Raw genomic sequence first — 19,336 nt, 5'->3', positions numbered from 1 at the left:
CACCTACAAATGTAATTAATATACTTGAAATATGAGCTGCTCGCACGAACAATTTTACAGTAATTTTGCTGCTTTTACGTCAGCGTGTGTCTGATTGAATTAATTGTTTTGCAATTGTAGGGTTTACAGTAAAGTATAAATATATCCAATAATGCAAAAAATATAAACACAATTTGCAGATTACACGTCTGTTAGCTCTTTGTATTGAACGGAATCGTTTTAATTTGTCTCCCAAAACATCTTAATATTCTTATGTAATTAAAAGAAAAGTTGGGCTTCTACAATTCGCTGAACATGTCTATATAATGCTCGAAAACCCTGTATATTATTATTATATTTATACATGTTGTTTTACTTTATTTTAACTTGCTTCAAGAGGGCCATACGGCCTGTTAAATTTAACTAATAAAATATATCAAATATCAAATATGTCCTAGTTTGGTTTTTGTTATCGTTTAAAACTCTTAAATTCAAGTCAACCGCTCAACCCGTTTCAATACAACATTACAATTGTTGCTCGACGGTAGGTCCAAACAACTATACAAACAACAACTTTTTCATCTGTGATCGTCATATGACGAGATTGAAATTTTATTTCTTAAATGTATTCTTTTCATTTAAATTGACATAAGCTTTAAAAAGGTGCAAAAGACCCTGTAATGTAAGGGCAATACTTTAAAAAGCGTATATTTGCTTTTAATGCTAATCGGCCACACGCACATGAAATAGTTTGGTCGTGGGAATGAACGATACGATTGTTGGAGTAGAACTAATCTAATGCGGTCTAACGTACTGCATAATGTTCGTTTTCAGAGCCGTCTTTTTGCAATGTTCGTGGTTATTTGCTATAAACCGCTAATGGAGTTCTCTCGTCTATGATAAATGAAAAGTAATTCTAACATTCCTAGCTGAAACGTGCACTAAGAATCATTTTAAATGTGCCACTTGTGAATGATCTATTTGGCTCTCGCTTTTTATCGCAAGCTTAAAATTGCAATACAATACTAGCATGCCTTTGTATTTCCAAAAGTACGCTTTGAGTATTTGTTAACATGTTTACCTCCAAAATACCTGCAGCTGATGATAGGGGAAGATGTATCATACATTAAATTGCTTTCTTTTCGAATGCTTCGATGTTGCAGGAGAAAAATCAGATGTGTTTATTCAATTTTCATTACATATTTTCACCACCGTTTTGCCGATTGTCATCGTTTAGCACCAAATTTCGTTCCGCCAGACAAGCGGCAATCGCTAATAAGCCAGGCAACGTAAATTGTAGTGAAAACGCACCAGAAAGACCATAATTTTAATTAACAAGCATTTTGTCGCGATGCTAAAGAGAGTGTAAAAAATATGGATGCCAGTTCTCATGCCGTCTGGGAGGGCGCATTCCAGATTTAGGGTAGGAATGGAGAAAGCATCAGGGCAGTCAAACAGAAGAAGAGTCAGGTGTGCGCAGGAACGCACGCGGTGCCTGTTATCTTGTTTACATTCCACTTTTGCTCGCTGCCCAGAAGGCTGGCTAACGTGCAAAACGGCTAGATGGCTGTGTAATGAAAATCCTGACATTTTTCAACACCTACAACAATATCACTTCCGCTCCGTTAACCCGCCGTTCCGTGCAGCGCCTTGCCTCGGCGTGCGAAGGCTAGCCGCGAGATCAAGAAAAAGTAATTACCATAATAAAAAAGAAAATTATTACCTTTCGCGGATGCACGAGCGTTCGTCGGTCCGACGTGGTAATTGAAGCCATTGCTGCTATCACCATAAATTCTAGTGGGCTCACTCCCCTCATCTTAGGCGAAAAAAACCTTGGCCATGGAATCGCGTTCTAGGTGCGTTTGAAAGTACGGGAGCATTCGGTAAAGCGATAACCAGGAGTTTAAGAATTTAATGACGGTGCCATTAGGAGGGTTTTACCGTTCGAAAGACCATCGTTCAATTTGTAAGCTCATTCGAAGACGTTCGATATTTTTGCTTGAACGTAATAGTTGCCTACTGTCTTTTGATATGGCATTTAAATGGCCAATACTTCATATTTTTAGGTCCCTTCTTTTATTCCTTTGATTGCACTGAATGTGAGGTTAAAAAACATAAATATTTGAAAACAAGAGTTTTAACATAATAGGTAAAACAGATCTTTAGAGAACATTGCACAAGTTGAAGATAGTTTCACATGCTAAAGATATACCCCTTGAGGAGTATATTACAAAGTAATGTACTTAAGTAATGCGGAGGTCGCGTGGTACAGACTCCCGACAGGCATCGTGTGTTTAAGGCTCGCATAGACCATCCCTCCGTAGCAAGTACTGACAACCCGGCTGCGTACTATTAATAACTAATACATCTCATAAGTCTACCTGGCCGCAGTCCGCGTAGGTCGTGATGCCAAAAAGAAAAGGAAAATATGCTTGAGGAATAAATTGTTTTTAAAAGAATTTTCATTTTCTCACATTGAAAAACAAAACCAAATGACAATATTGAAACAAATTATACCCAATACCCTTTGCTGATAAAGCTGCTTATCCCAGGCGAAAGATTATTACATTTTGTTCCTGATGTACGCTAATTGCGGATGATAATGTACGGATTGCAAAGAAACCGCTTTCAAATTTCGAATATTAAGGTTTGCTGCCAACATATATTTACTTTTTGTGTAGTATTACATGAAGTTGGTTGCAACAGTTATACTACTTCCTTATCTTACCTTTTTATCGTTTTTGAACAATTGACTGTGTATTTTTGTTGTATGATTGACCAGTCTGCAAATATCAGTAATTGCATATGTCAGAAAATACTGCACATTCTTTTTGTTATGAAGATTAATACTTTTATTATTAATACAAATCATCGTAATCGTAGTCACTATTCTAGAAATATAAATATGTTCAACTTTTAAAAATGTTTTCTGTTTTGATCTTGAATACATTTTACTCTATTTTGTATTTATATTATACTTAATCATTTATTTGTGTTAGTGAATCTCCTCCCCCCCCCTTCCCATTTGCTTTCATTCTACACAGTTAGAACAGAGGAAACCACTTTCTTCGGAATTTCGAACCCGATCCTTAACCACTAATAATCGGGCACTAATGATAATGATTTTATTGCCTAAGATATCTCCAACTTAGCCCGATTGCAAGCGTTGAACGCTCTGGATGAGGGTTCGCTCAAATTTTAATTAAGGATGACCACACGAAAAACACCTAGACCCAAGGGCATATTGTGCTTTCCGTCCCGGATCGATGTAGCAAAAGTGTGAAGTGCGAAAGTTGCCCACCATCGACGAAACATGCTCATGTTTAAAAGATCTTTTAATGATTTTATGTTACCCAACAGGTTCTACGTTCGAGCTTCAACGGTTTTGCTTCCTTCAACTGCCTCTGCTCCTGACCTGAAAGCCTCTGGCCAGCTTCTGCAAGCCGATATAGAAACCCACTTTTACCTGGCACGTAGAATACGGAACTTTTTCCTCTCTCCTTGGTATGCTAGAGAAAGAAGAATGAAGGAAAAACTTCCCCATCTTGCCTTCATTGTAGGAGGTACACACATAATTTACGAAAACTATTTCACCTTACCGCTAGCCACCTAGAGGGTCAAAGTTTTAGGCTACTAAAAAGCACTGCAGCCAACTGGACCTAGGGAAAGCATAGGACGTATGGTGTTGGTTAAAAACAGGTACTGAATGTGGAAAATACACGGGGAAAACCCCGAAATGCCTTTTTATTTGGTATTTAGTTAAGAATTCATTCCGATAAAGTTTTGATTTATGCATCAAATTTTATTTCCTTTCTGTGTATTTAATTTACCTTCTATTTTTTACCGTATGTGTAAAGAGGTCATTCTCTTACAACACCTTATCGTGTATGATTATTTTGAATTTCCGTGTTTTTATCAGCATATATCAAAAGTAATAAAAATATATATCAACATGATGTATGATCTTTTACTTCAGGAAATTGTTATCACAACTATTTATTGTCAATTTTACTTGCATTCATATGAAAGTGTTGTTTTTCTCTGCATATTTCTCTTAATTATAATTCTGCTAAATCGGCTCTTAGCTACGAATTTTGCTTTAAAATATAACGTTTTTTAAATTATTCTATGGTATAACGGACCATTTTTCTCAACATATCAGACACAATATAGCAATTGTGCACAAACGGCAGGTTAATTCGAAAAGGTTTGTAATTATCGTTTTGCTCACCATAACTTTTGAGATTAAATCAAAACTAAAACCTCCTTTAAATTTGAATAACAACTGGCAAAGCTCATTAGATATACCCACCTCTACTAAATCCTAAATACTGTTTCATATTCATTGGCTCGAATGTGGAAAGCATCAACCATGGTCTACGTTGCAATATTTAAAGTTATCCTTGGTGCAATCGAGCATTACAGAATCTGAACCCTACTTTTGAACATTTACCACTCAAAAGTTGTTTCAAATTTATCTCAGTTGTTGTAGATTGGATCAAGTGTGTTTGAACTGAAAAAAATGTTGCATCGGCTAGAGATGACAAAGTTTGGGCCAAACAATCAGTGTCTCTTGTTTCCGACCAGAGTACAGCACTTGGTAATGGGCATCTAACCTTTGGATAAAATTGATCGCCATATAAACAACATTTTCATGCACGGATATTTACACACAGATCAAGCATAGAACTGCGACTGTTAAACACAGTAAGTCGATAACAATACAGCATTATGGAGCGTATTTATTTTGTTAGTTTGTTACAAGTTTCGTCCTGTTTTGATAACATACAATTTAACGCATCAGGCCCTTAACGAATTTGTGATATAAAATTACGAGGGTGAAGAATATGTAAAGAAAAGAAGTTTATTTTCACAATAGACGCTCTAGCTGAAAACTTTGCAAGCAAGCCCTTCAAAATCACACCTTTTCCTTTGGAATGCGTATTTTATGTCTTCCTGTTTTCACCGTATACTGCAACGGAAAAGTTGCAGTTGGTTGTGTTATAGGTAATCTGAACGATGTAATTTAAGTTGATTGAAGCGTTTTGAAAGCTTTTAAAGATGTGCACGAGAAAACCTCGATTTCTTTTTTGGTAATACATTTAAAATTTGATTAAAAATAATTTTAAATTAAAGTATTTTCTAAAATAAATAGTACACGATAGTACATGATTTATTTCTTATTCAAGAGGAACGGTCCGAAGAATGGTACATGATCTAAAAACTTATTTAATGTTTTAAAAAGTAAATGTAAATGTAATAAAAAAAAAGAAAACTGCTTCATCGCACATATATTGTCTTTTTGATCTTATCCCTGGATGTTTACAATCTAGGCATGCCTGTTTTTCAAAAGAAGCTGTTGTGTTTATAATTCGATGAATAGTCAACTCCAAAATAAATGGTAAAAGTATCTCAAAATTAATTCTTAAAATTACAATGATATGATTCATATGATATCCGATTACAATTTAAGAGTTATGTCTCATTAAATCAAATTCAATCATCGTTTTAAAACTCTAATTTATTCCTGCTTCTATAAATTTATTCAGCCTATATTTGGAACAAGGCTAATTGTAAATCCAATTGTTTAGAATGCGAGGGTTTTCGCTGAGTAGATTCGATTGAGTAGGTAATTCCCTCTTTTGTACTGTGCAAAGAATGAGTGATGCTACAGTGTGATTTCATAGTATAAAATCGCCCCATTCGAGGCTTGCTGGACTAAAATCAAATGGGTTTTACACGTTAAATAAGTGTATACGTTAAAATTTCTGGGAACGAATTGCAAATGTTTGCTCTAAATGATGAACGCTATTACCTCATAATAAATATCTAAATATAGATATTTAAAGTATCGTATACGCATGACAGCAGGTGAAACGCAGGAGTAATGGTACCATAAAAAAGATAATGTTTTCCACTGATAAAATGTGAATTAACTTTTAAATAAACCTCAATTGTTTCTTTTATGTTTAAAATGAAATGGTATAAAATCATCGAAAGACTCTGGATCAGTTGAACTATGCATTACTTGTACAATCTTCATATATTTTAAGAGATGGCCCTCCAATATAAATTTCTTTCCAGTTTTCTAAAAAGTAAACGCTACTGCTATGTGTATACAATGGTTTCAAGAAATTCTGTAAAAAAAAACTTTTCAAATTAAGAGTCATGTTGTCATGAACATCGACATTATCACTTTCACTTCACGAAACGAAGCATTTCATTGTATATTAATCTTTTTTCCTAGCATGAATGAAATCAACAGACCCGGTAACGCGAATCAGTCAGTCTCGGTCGAAAAGTATTTCAATCAAAAATTTGTCTCTTAAAAGGAAACCGGAAGAAAGTCGTCATGCTAATGACTAAAGAGATGAAACTCCTCAGGTAGTTGAAGATGACGAATCCCGAGCCAAATTCATTGACAGACGCTGAGCTTTCAACAAGGATGGAAAAAAGGGTTGAGGTGGTACCATACTTTAAACTGTTTGTATGTGTCTTATTCCTTCGCCGAAGAAAGTATTGGAAAAGTTTAATGTCGATGAACATAGGCAAAAGAAAATCGTACACACACACACAACTTCATGAAGGATATTTTTCCGGCTGCTAGATATTTAGCAATAAGATATCTTTTTGAAAGAAAGTGAAACTTTGTGCCTATTTAATAGGCTGAAGGGCGTTCAAGCGACGATTATACAGTTACTTAGTCAATGTCGAAAAAAAAAAAAGAATAAATAGATTTCACAAACAACAAGGCTTGCTCCACGTGGAGGAATCTGTGGCATTTCAATGAAGTTGTGTTAGTTGACAATCGAAATCATTCCTAATCGGAACTCCTCATGCTAGGTGTGAAGTACCCAAGCATCCTCTTTTCAGAAGAAGAAAAATCGTCAAGACGGCGTATTCGGAAAAGGTAAATTCACATACCATTTCGGCCTGTATTTGGTAGCAAGTAACAACGATGGTTGCCCTGATAATTGTGCAAGCGTTAACGTGTTTGACTGTGGAGGGTGCCCCCTTAAATAAAGTAAAATTTTGGATGAAGCCTGAAGGAAGGATAGAGGAAGCCGGAAAAGATTTTACTGGGGAGTGTGATACAGTCGTAAAGCTCACTAGCCCAGAAAACTCCTGGAACGGTGCAGAATCTGACTACCTTCCTACTCATTTCTGCATACGTGCCATGGTCTGGTTGTATGAGCTGCGGAGCATTGATGTTGTTACTAACACTGCTATTGCTATGCAACCGTATGAGTGGTGAAGTGAAAAAAATAATGTTTTGATTCGATTAAAACGATAAGGTAGAATAATATCCACGGCCACGCTGCTGAGGCAAATCATGAATCATGGAGACCACTGCAAAAAGGCTCTACCCACCCCCCAACCATACGACCGACCGATTTCGAAGCATATCACGTTTCCCGATTTTCGGTTGATTCAAATTTAATCCGGTTATGCCCGGGATCCGGTTGATGATCTGTTTGACGATCAAGCAAGGGGAAGAGAAATGGGTATAAATGAAAGTTTGCCGAGGGAGTAGATTTGAAGCTGAAATGCAAAAGGCAAACGCAAAGCGAGCATAAAATAACAGCAAACCTCATCCTTACTTTGCGTGAGTAAATTTTATATTCACGGACAGTGCACGAATGTTTTGATACGCAGCTCGTGAAAAGTGGAAAATAATGGTTACGCAGCGGTGAGTGTGAAAAAATCTACAGCTTATTCGATTGTATCAATGACTCGACATTTTTTGTACTGTTGGTCTTCAATCCAACAAGTACAAATATTGTAACATTAGTTCGCACCCAGAAAATCCTACCATGTAAACAACATTTCCATGCTACTAAATCAATAAAACCCCGTATATTTTAAAATACACCATATACTTTAGTATGGATCGAACTTTGATTGTTAAAATATGGATAGATAAAACAAAAACAAAAAATATTGTTAACGCCGGGCTACATTGACCGTACTCCGTAGTGTAATTTTGATTTTCACTAGCGCATCTGGCGGCGGCTGGTGGAAGCTTTTTTTGGTCGTCGAGGGAATGGTCATGCCGGATCTCAAATTTAAGTTGTTTTTCATCATTTTTTGATGCGAAAATGGCTAAAATACTTGCACAACATATTTATCTATCAATTGCACAGCTTTTCCACACCAGTTAAAGTAAAAAACATGGAAAAATAACGTATTTTCTGGAGCGGCTTCAAGTTGTTTGGCAAAATGCTTCGGTCAACTGCCGCCAGATGCGCTAGTGAAAATCAAAATTACGCTAGCGAGTACGATCAATGTACCCCGGCCTTTAGAATTACATAGACTAAAATCTCACTAAAATTACATAAACAGATAACTTCCTCTAGAAATTAAGCACTGTTTTCATATTTGAGTTGACACCATCACGATGAATTTCACAAATAAGAACAATTGAAACCAATCTCTCCAAATGAAGATAAATGACAATGACGGGTAAAATAACATTTCAAACGTAAACACAGCCCTGAATTCTATCTGATTCATTTGAGATTTCTGATGAGTGTGACTGATTTGGACAACTTTATGCTAAATTGTGTACGATGCTACCAAAACAAACGAGGATGGTTTCCACCATCTGATTACAGAGTGCCTGGTGAGTACCGCGGTTTAGTTTCGCGCTTGCATCTTAATCTGCATGGAAAATAAATACACAGCCGATGAAACTGCGTATCAATTTAGAAACGCAGATAAAAAAAGCATTCATTTTTCTTTCCAATACTAAATAAACCTATTTTTATATATTCCTTTTGAATTTTTTTTATACTCCGTACAAATCAAAGTATTTAAGCTAGTTGCGAAATTTTTTGCCAATTTTTTGCCAATTGTAACTAACAATTGCCAATGTGTGATACTAACACGGCCGAACCGCTTTATAGGGCGAAAATAAAAACAAAACCAACGAAAATAAAACACGCTCAGGCAAATTGTACCAATACAAATTCACCATTCAACTGCTCAAAAGCATACGCATTAATGGATGTGCTCGAAAAGAAAGCGATGCACGTTTGCGTCCAAAAGTGAAACCTTCGAAATCCTTCGGAGAAATTGAATTTCCTTTCGAAAACATATTTCTTGCTACCCTTTCTCCTTTCCGCTTCCCACGAGCTCAAACCGGTACAGCTAAAAGCCAACACAAGCGACGTGAGCTACCGAAGGCAGCCATCGAGGCAATTTAAGAGCGATGCAGTTTAGTTCTGCACGTTCCACTCCGCCACCCACGTTGGAATCCATGACTCTTGGAAAAGATTTCCATACCCTCTTTGAGCATCAAGTGAGAGGATAGTGTACCGAGCGCCCTATGTGAAGCCGGCCGTTAGCTTTACCCTTAAAACCATGGAAATATAAAATAATATCTTAAAGGCCGGGCTACATTGATCGTACTCCGTAGTGTAATTTTTATTTTCACTAGCGCATCTGGCGACGAGCAGCGCAAGCTAGATGTCGGTATAATTTATGTGTCAAAATTATTCATACTTGGTGTCTCATCAAGTTTCGAGCAGGCTACTTGTATGCCGTTTGAAATGTTTATAAACGTCCATAAATTGCAACAAAATAGGCCGTTAATTGTTGTTGGTGGATAAATCGTCATTCATACAAAGCGCTAGGCAACATTTTTCCCCATCTTCCAACATCTTTCCATCATTGGGTAAAATTATAGCCTCCTCGACCCAAAACACTTTTTGACAGATAAATTATACCAGCCTCTAGCTTCGACCCGCCGCCGCTAGATGGCGTACGCGTTCACAAAAATTACACTCAGGAGTACGATCAATGTAGCCCGGCCTTAACATATGGGACGCCACGTTGTCTATTCAATACACAAGCATCTCTACGTATTATTCTGCATATTGCCCCGATTGTCGTATGGAAATATCACAAAGCGGCAGGAGCACGAGAAACAACCAGAATGGAGAAAAATGGATGTCTTAAGTCAGAAACATGTTCCATTTTTGCCCTTTTTCGTATGTTGTGACGATTGAGAAAGGTCCACATACACATATATAAAAAAAGATACCCTGACACCTCCGATTGAAATAGTTAAGCATACAGCGACAAATCGACGTCGGCTAGCACAGCTCTCCACAGCCTGTTCCACCAGAAAACCTGGTTCCTACTCACGCGCCGAATGGTTGGTTTCAAAAGAACCACATCCACCTATCTTCCGTAAATGCATCCCAGAGAGCGGCTCCACTATTTGGCAGCTCGAGGAGAAATGAATGGAAAATTGAATAAAATTCAAATTTACAGTGAAAATATTTTTCCCGTACTGGGTGTCCCGATTTCCGAAGAGTGGCCAAGCTCAGAAAACGCAAGCAATGGTTCTAGTCGCTTCCGTTTCCGTCATCACGACACAGCTGATATGCGTGTCTATAGTTTTATTTTGTTTCGTTTATATACATACCACGCTAGCAGTCAAAATGTTGCGCCAGTTTTGTGTGCATGCTTCAAAAGGCACACAGGCACAATTCCATATTTTGCTAACAGCTTCACTAGCTTCACCACTTTACCGTCATTATGATATTTGTAGCTCGTGATTTCTTTCTTCGTTTTCATGCATTTTACATTCACTGTTTCGTTGGGGAAGCTATCTTCATCGACGCATGGTTGACATCCTTGAGTTTGTTTCCTTTTCCCATGCTAAACCTGTGATTCTTCTCACGGTATTCGAAACCAAAAGCGTATCATCGTATTTCAATCCACAAAAAAAAAAAAAACACTTTTCCAATAGGGTTCAATAAAAATAAGTGCGATGCGTTAAACATCGGAAATTGTAGTTGAAAAAAACCACACGTGCAAAAAACCATTCACCACTACGACCACAATAGTGCCCCTCGATGACATTCTTGCGAGGTGGGAATAAAAAGAGCTTGTGGAAAAAAACACTTATACAGCTTTTTATTAGGACTATTATGATGTACACAGCCTCTTTGCCGCATCGAAACTTTAAACGATAAATCTTTCACGCTTCTTGGGAAATTAAAAAGCTACTTATGTATTTTGTTCAATTTATCATTGATTGTAAGCAACTTTTTCTAACGAGCATCGGTTTCATTGTTAAAACTTATCCTTTTTTTCGCATTGCTTTCCGCAAACACAGAGGAGAACACTTTTTAAGAAAGTCAAAAAACGCCTTTCAATGGTATATGCTTCCTTTCAGCTCACCACAGGAATTGGTCGCACTTGTCGCCAACGTGTCGCATTGCAATTCAATTATGTAAAGCACTTTCTGCATTTCTTATGCTCGGTTTGTTTATATCTTTTTGCTATCTCGTGCCTATGGCATTTAAGTGCGGCTTCCGGATACTCATCGACAGGGTATAAGCCGCAATCCGTATGCCTACTAGACGGAACATCTCGTCTGCTTTCTGCAATGAGACCATGAGCTCTAAATGTACTTTTCTGTGCTGGTGGTAATAGCGACAAGGACGTACATAAAAAACTAGAGCCACACAAAAAAACTAACTTTACACTCAAGTATGTCATCAATCAGTGTTGAATATAACGGCGAAGAATAAAGTGAATGGGTGAGTTGGAGGTCATGCTGCCGGCTTGGTAATACTACGAGTTGATGTAATTTAGCGCTCCTCGTAGCTGCTACAATCGTTCAAATAGGTAGTTAGCTCGAAAACGATTTTTCATCTATTATGTGCGGGATGTTCGATAGACTTTTAGGTCGTAGCCAACGATGGTGGTTGCATATTCGCATCCATACCGCAATGGGGAGAAATTTTGCACATATTGCAATGACACTAATTGTTGAAACATGTCCAAACTATCTTTTGTATTCTCTCACTACTTTCATTATATTACATCCTGAACGTTCGAAAGGTCAAGTCTTTTACGTAATGAGCTACAGATTCTCAGAAAAAAAATCCCTTTTGATTCATTACCATACAGCTATGAACAGGTATATATTATCATTAAAAAAATTAACTAATTGCTCCCTAATCGCAGGGAGTTGAGGAATCCCTCCTTATCAAACTAATTTAAATGCCGTTAAAAAAGTGCCTGTAATGTAAAAACCATACTGTGCTAGAAAAAATCACTTCTCTGCTAGCTGAAATTTGTCACGCTCTACTGTCGATAGCTGGAATCGGGTGGAGAGTAATAACGAAGAACATATGATGAATAAAAATGAGCAGACTATGCGACGATCTCCGCTCATCCTTTGTCCTTCTATGTGAGTAAAAAATGAACGCCTGTGAACAGTATGGCACAAACTATCATCGAAACTGATGCAAACAGATGACACCATAACGTAAATATGATAAATTAGCTCTCAAAAAGTATTCTCTCATTTGACAAGTCCCAGGATCAGTATCAAGAGCATTATCAAGAGCAGCTGACCTGACCTGAAGAGTAACAGTTACTCCAGACAGAGGCAGGGTAAAACATACTTAAAGAAATGAAAGAAAAAATCATCACCGACACTATTACCACGATATTAGTAAAGTTTCTTTTTCTTCTATTTGGCTTAACGTCCTACGCGGAAATGCTGGCCTATACAGGCTTTCGAGACTTAATTCATTGCCACGTAGCCGGATAATCAATCCTTGTTACAGGACGACGGTCCATTCTGGGCTTGAACCCATGACGGGCAAGTTATTGAGTCGTTCTGGTTAACGACTGTACCTTGGGATCGCCCAATTAGTAAAGATATTGCTGGTTTTTATTCCGATAAAATAGATTAAAAACTATGGTGCGAGTTCGTGCCCGAAAAGGTTGTTGCTTTAAATTATAATAAAGGACTTGTGTACCAATACATTGAGATCAAATTGAAATAATATTTAATTTGCTGTGAAACAATAAATCGTACCCCAAATCTCGTACTCCCAAAAGTCATCCATTAGACATGGGGTATGCAACGTCTCAAAATGAATTTGCTACATTTGAATGAAAAGTACCCGTGACATCAGGCAAAACATAGGTCGTAAGCCCTACGATTTCAAAGCATTAATCATGTAATAATCAAACCTTGCAAGAGATGGAATAGAACCACAGAAATGTATTTAAGAAACCACATATATTACGTAAGAAGATATGATATCACTTAAAACAAGGGTTTTCAAAAAGAAAGATTGTTATACATTCCATATTATTCAGAGATTCATTTAGTCTTGCGAAACCTTTTTTTTAAATTATTCTAATTAATTTAAAAAATAATCCCTCTATCCCAAACATGTTCTTCTTACGTACTACGTACTCTGACTGTAAAAAAATAAAGCTTACATGGTCTATTTGGCTTGATCGATGATCATTCATCACGTTATGGGTGATTATCACTTTACAGATCTTTTGTTGATACGTAAAACTTTGACGTGGTATACATGATAACACGGTGTTTTACAGTGTTTAAATTTGACATGATATCAAAGATACTTGAATGATAAAATAGAGTAATGAAATAATTGACATATTTTCATAAACTAAATATTTTGTAATAGATTAAACCCTTTCAAAAAAAAAATATTAATTTTCAAAATTTGGTCGAAAATTGTAGAATTTACAATGATTTAAAATAGTTAAACGTAAGGTAATGGTTGTGATTTTTGTGATAAAATTTTGCAAGACCTAAGTCTTTAGAAGTCTCTTATCTTAATCTTAATAGCTAATACGAATGGGAGACTGTAATCTCGTGTTTTTCTTAGTTTGATATTGTATATATCATTCCTCGGAATAAAGAAATATGATAATTAAACAGTTCATCCTAGGCTTGAACTCATGACAGGTATATTGTTAAGTCTTATGAGACGACTGTATCACGATACCGGCGAAACATTTAGTATAAAGATTTAAAATATATTTTTTCGAGATTTTTATTAGAATAGCAACAGCGTAATGCATATGGTCTCAAATAATGCCCGGATGTTGCAATGATTTTGTATCAAGCAAACCCCTAGATGCATAACTTATATTTGACTGATGACTAAAAACAACAACAAAATATCATCATAAGAAATTATCAAGAAAGAGCAATGGATAAGACAGATTTATGAATCTGATACTTTCGATTCCTCCACGAGTACGTGTTCATCGAACACGGCAAATTACACATGTAAAGGATGGAACGGTACAAATTATTGATCTAAACTTAATGGAACTACATCAACGACAGGAAAACGGGATGACCAATAATAAAGTCAACCCACTTGCTGGTAAGCAGCATTGGCTGATGGCCTCGAGGTGAACTACCGATCATCAAACATTCATAACTCACTTGTGAGCGGTTTACTTATTTTATCACTCCTCACCATAAACCGAGAGGGAAGAGCTAGAAAAAGGTTCAACCGATAGGAGAAGCTCACCCTGGAGTACGGTTTTTAGAGTACTAACTCAGGCTTGGGTTGGCTACTCCTCTCACATATTTCGCTCACCCTCGGCTTGACCAGCTATTCGCATCAGATAACGAAGCCATTCGGCAAGCATATCACGAACCGTCAAAAATAACCAACGCCACTAAAGTTGATACAATTTTAATTCGATTTCTTCCGACCCCATCCGAATCCGGAGAGCCTGCGTTTGGTCGACTCGCAGCTTCACTAACCTACACCCTCGTTTAAGCATGGTTTTACGTTAGGATCAACATGGTGGTGTCTCCGACCCTCAATTCACCCCGTTGCTCTTCGTCTAAGAGTCCCCGTTGGCGAGTCTGCGTTACCTCCGGTGTTAGTGTCTGCACGAACCGGGTTGGATCAAAGCGGCTATCCACGAGAAACTCTTGGATTTGTACACGAGGTGGAATAAACAGAACGATTTTCTAGTCTTTACACAAGCTCTCACACGGCTCCAGTTCGAACTGCAACCCTGGAAACTGCTATTTGGCCTTTCTTCTCGATCAAAAACGATTCCCCATGGACATGACACGACGACCAACTGAATGCCGTACGTTGGAAACGTACCCAGCGGTGGAAAAGTGTAAAAAGTAAAGGATGGAAAATAAAACCCTTACGAAGCAGCTATCTCTAAACTCCGCCATCACATGCAACGCAGGATAAAAATCATGATTCTGGTGGGTGTATCGGACACGTCCACCGGACGAGGTAAGAGCTTCGGTGAAGATTTTCTATCGACCGAACACTCATCCGAAAATACGGGTGTGTTGCCACGAGAGAATGCAGAAACCTGATTAGTTTAATTAATTCGTAATCGTATTAATGAACCAAAAGATTGGTGAATCACAAATTTGACCGATCAAAAACGTTGGGTTAGCTGATGTGATTGTGGTTTCGCTATGAAGCGTTGAATCGAACAACTCTCTCGTGAATGCACAGATTATTTGTGTCTCCCCATTTCTAGCACGCTTATAGATGCATAACCAAGGTATGGATGAAAATGTATTTAAGCAGCCTACACAATTACCCCTTAGTAAAATGTTGTATGCGTTTGATAGTCTTAACAATAGCTTATTCTCAATATTTACACCGATATAGATCCGAATACAAGATAGATAAAGAATATGGAGAACATAGTGTACATAATATAGCTTTATCATTATTTGTATGTTTCATCCACTTAACAATCGTGTTTTTCAAACTAAAAAAAAACTACCGCTTTTACGCTATTTTACAAAAAATCCGCAAAACCTTAGCTTAAAGGTTTATAAAGTTGATTAAATTAATGCTACTCTTTCGTTTCTTATTGTATATAGATTGACTGTTTTATTCTATTCAGCCTAGAATATTCAAACAGATTACGAACAAACACGCCAATATTTGATGAACAGGCTAAAGTGAGATTTATAAACGATTGCAATTGGAATAACGGTACTATTTCTGTGGATCTACAATTTCCACCACAACAAACGTCTGATGTAAAGTCAGGGAGCTTCCGTGTAGCATATGTGAAAAACTGTATCGATTACTTTAATTCAATTTTCCTCGCCTGTGGCGTCCTTATTGTTCGCACTCATTAAACACTTGGCATCATTGATTAAAATCAATCCTTTCTGCCTCTCATCCCCGTACAGTTTACTCACACTACATTGCAACCGATTTTGGCGCGACCGCTTTGCATAGGAAGCTTCATAGAATGAGAAGCTGGTGGTTTCGGGTTTTCGTGGTAACCAGAACCCATTCATGTACAACACCAAAACAAACCTGACGACCCAATTCAAGGATTTTCGCGTGAACTGTTTCACTATATTATAGATGCTGTTCACCCACATCAATGGTCATCGTTCTTTTCATCAACAAAACATCAGATAAAGCTAACAATCAGCAGGATGAGAAGATACGGCGGGGTAAACAATCCAAAATTGCTTCATCATGTAATAAAACTGAGGATCATCATTGTAGGCGATGTTGTACGTGAGGTAAAACGAGCCACGAGGCTGGTAGTAAAACGCTGCACAGTAAGGTACGGGCGCTAGCCTATTGGCTCTTAATAATTATCAGATTACTTTGTTGGAGTACGGTCTACGCGATTTTGCACGTAACTGGTAGACATTATGTCTCAGAAATATTAAGCATGGCCTAAACTTGTTGAAGGCTTTAGAAGCTTCCATCAGATTTTCCTATATTTGCTTGTGCCTGAGCTAGATAAACCATGTCCTGTATGTTTTGAGAAAAAAAATCGTAGACTGATGTGCTGTTGTGCACAACAAGCATTATCACGAAATTTTCCTACAGGACCACAATAACAGTAAAAAAAATCAATCCATAATTCCCTCGATGAGAGGATATGAACCTTCGCCGTAGATATCGTGCTGTGCCCATGAACTGAATCAAGTCAAATTTTTAACACCCTTTGCGTAATTTATGAACACATAAACGCCTAGTTTTGGGCAGCCTGCCCAGGATATAAGAGCCGAAGAACATTGTGTCTCCATTTTTCTTAAGTCTCTGGGAACAAAAAAATAGTTGACTGCCATGACCCTCTCCACGCTTCACATACATGCATCCAGTCTCATGTATGCAAGTAGAAGCGGCTTTCGAGCCGCAAGATAAGGGTGTATACCGCAGACATGATGGCGTCTCACTAGAACATCTTCCATTCGTCCTACTGGACGCTTCTTTGCATGAAATGTGACTATCGTTGCGGTGCGGCTTTGCGTCTCCGGCCCCCTGTCGATTTCTTGTATTTTGTACATCGGCTAAGTAAAATGCGTCATGTTTCTCTCACTGTGTCACATCAGGCGAAGATAAAATATAATTCCTGGCATATTTTTTTCAATTTAAATATCTACAATAAAATTAAATGCTACCAAAATAATGCTATACAAACCTATCGCATTCAAAGAAAGCTAGTAAAACCTAACTTTCTCCAGATGATTTTGATGCAGTAGCATGCTGGCTATAATTATTTAACATGCATTCGATTTAATCAATATTGCAACACCACACAACACAATTCAAAGCATTTTTTGTTTTGTTTTCTTTGAGGTGCTGTTTATTCGCATCGATCAATAAGACAGTAACGTATGGCGAATATGACACTTCACTCTACCATTTATAATTTTTTCGTCCGTCCGCATTTCCGGTTTCAGCAGCCGGTTGGTGGAAAAATGAATTCATTGTTTTCCTCCTATTTGTTTTACTTGCAATGCAACAAAAATTGAACTCGATTATTTAAGTAATCGATTGCCATCTCGTCCCAATGCACAAATGATTCATACTGTATAAATGCAGCTGACGAAGTACTGGTCCACAGTGTTGTTGTGCAGTGGAGGAGCGTGCAAAGGTCGGGATTGTAACTCCCCCATCGGTTCGGCAAAGGAGCGAATACCTGTGATCCACATTTTTGGCGGAGCGTGGTCGAATTGGTGAACCGATAAAGAGGGCATATTCGCTTCCTGCTACACCGACACATTTCGAAGCAGGATGGGGAGTCACACATCGCCATTCCGTTGAACGGTTTGCCTCCAGAAACCTGTTCGCCAAGTATTGCATACTGCAGTGGCGATTGTGCCACTACCGGCATGATGGTCGTTGTCGGTGGATTGCACCACGTGTCAACCGCATGACGAAAGTGGATGTACAGTAAGAGAAGCTTAAATTGTTCTTGTACATGCATTAAAACTAGCATGAACACATGCACGAACGCATGCATGCATGCATGAGCATACATCGTCATACGGCAAATATTTGCCAAACGCGAGCATGACAGAATATTTTATTCCATTTAAATTCAATTAAACAATAATAAAATTATTCACAGAAATAAATTTAAAACAAATAACAGCTCCAATGTTTGGTTTCCAATCGCCAGTGCAAGTTGCAACCTGAACTACGCCGTGGCCGTCGATGATATTCGATGTACGGGCCGCAATTGCGATACTTTTGTAAGGGTGTGTGTATTGGCAAGCATTTTATTCTGAATTTTGCTATCCTCTGAACTGCTTTTGCTAAATGATATTTTAAAAATAACATCAGACGACTTTAAGAAAAATGTGAACCATGAGTGAGTTTTGTCAAGTGTGCATCCAGCTATGTCCTAAAATAAGATGATTTTTTGCCTTCAAGATACATAAATGTATTAACAGTATTCGCACCCAGAATTTTTCAAACCTATTACAATTCATAAACGTAATCGCATTCCAAAGATGAGTTTGCGCTGCAATACATGTCATTCTATTAAACAAAGTTATAAAGGAGTTAATTTCCACTCACAAAATTATGTTAATTAATTAATGGAAATTAACAATATTTAGTATTTTATTTACTAAAGACAATTCTTTGACAGCTTTCTTGTGCCAACAACTACCAGTATAAATATATATCCATATATACATATATCTAAGAACGTGAATTCATATTTCATCGGTAATTCTATTACTTCTGTGGTAAAGATGTAACAGGATCGGTTGCACGGAATTTCACTATGCAATTTGTATAAGCTAAATCCAACTCGGTAGTTCTTTTTAGTTATTTTTCGGAAAAATCATACAATATTCAAAACGCCATTGACAAATCTACACCTCGATCGAAAGGATTTGAAAGTGCTGTGGTGTTTATACAATTTGGTAGCATTTTTAATTCATTGCAAATAAATTTCTCACACCACATGCACTTGTTTTGAAACATACGAGCTATGCATGAGGTAGCTTTCGATCTGAAGGCTAGTGATAAAAATAGTAAGTTAAAAACAATATTGGTACGGTTGGGACTTCACTACTCACACCAATTTGTGGAAGAATAAATATATACCATGCAATTATTAATCTTTTAATGCGAGCATTGGTATATCCTGAGAAATCATTGGTCTCACACTTTGATTGCTCGCAGATAAAGACTTATAAAATTATAAGCATCTAAACAATACATGAAACATGAAAAAATCAATTTTTTTTAGCATGTTTAAAGATTAAATTACATTACATTATATTATA

This window comes from Anopheles arabiensis, chromosome 3 (genome assembly GCF_016920715.1).
Source record: "Anopheles arabiensis isolate DONGOLA chromosome 3, AaraD3, whole genome shotgun sequence".
NCBI classification, from domain to species: Eukaryota; Metazoa; Arthropoda; class Insecta; order Diptera; family Culicidae; genus Anopheles; species Anopheles arabiensis.
Note: the sequence above shows the minus strand (reverse complement) of the source record.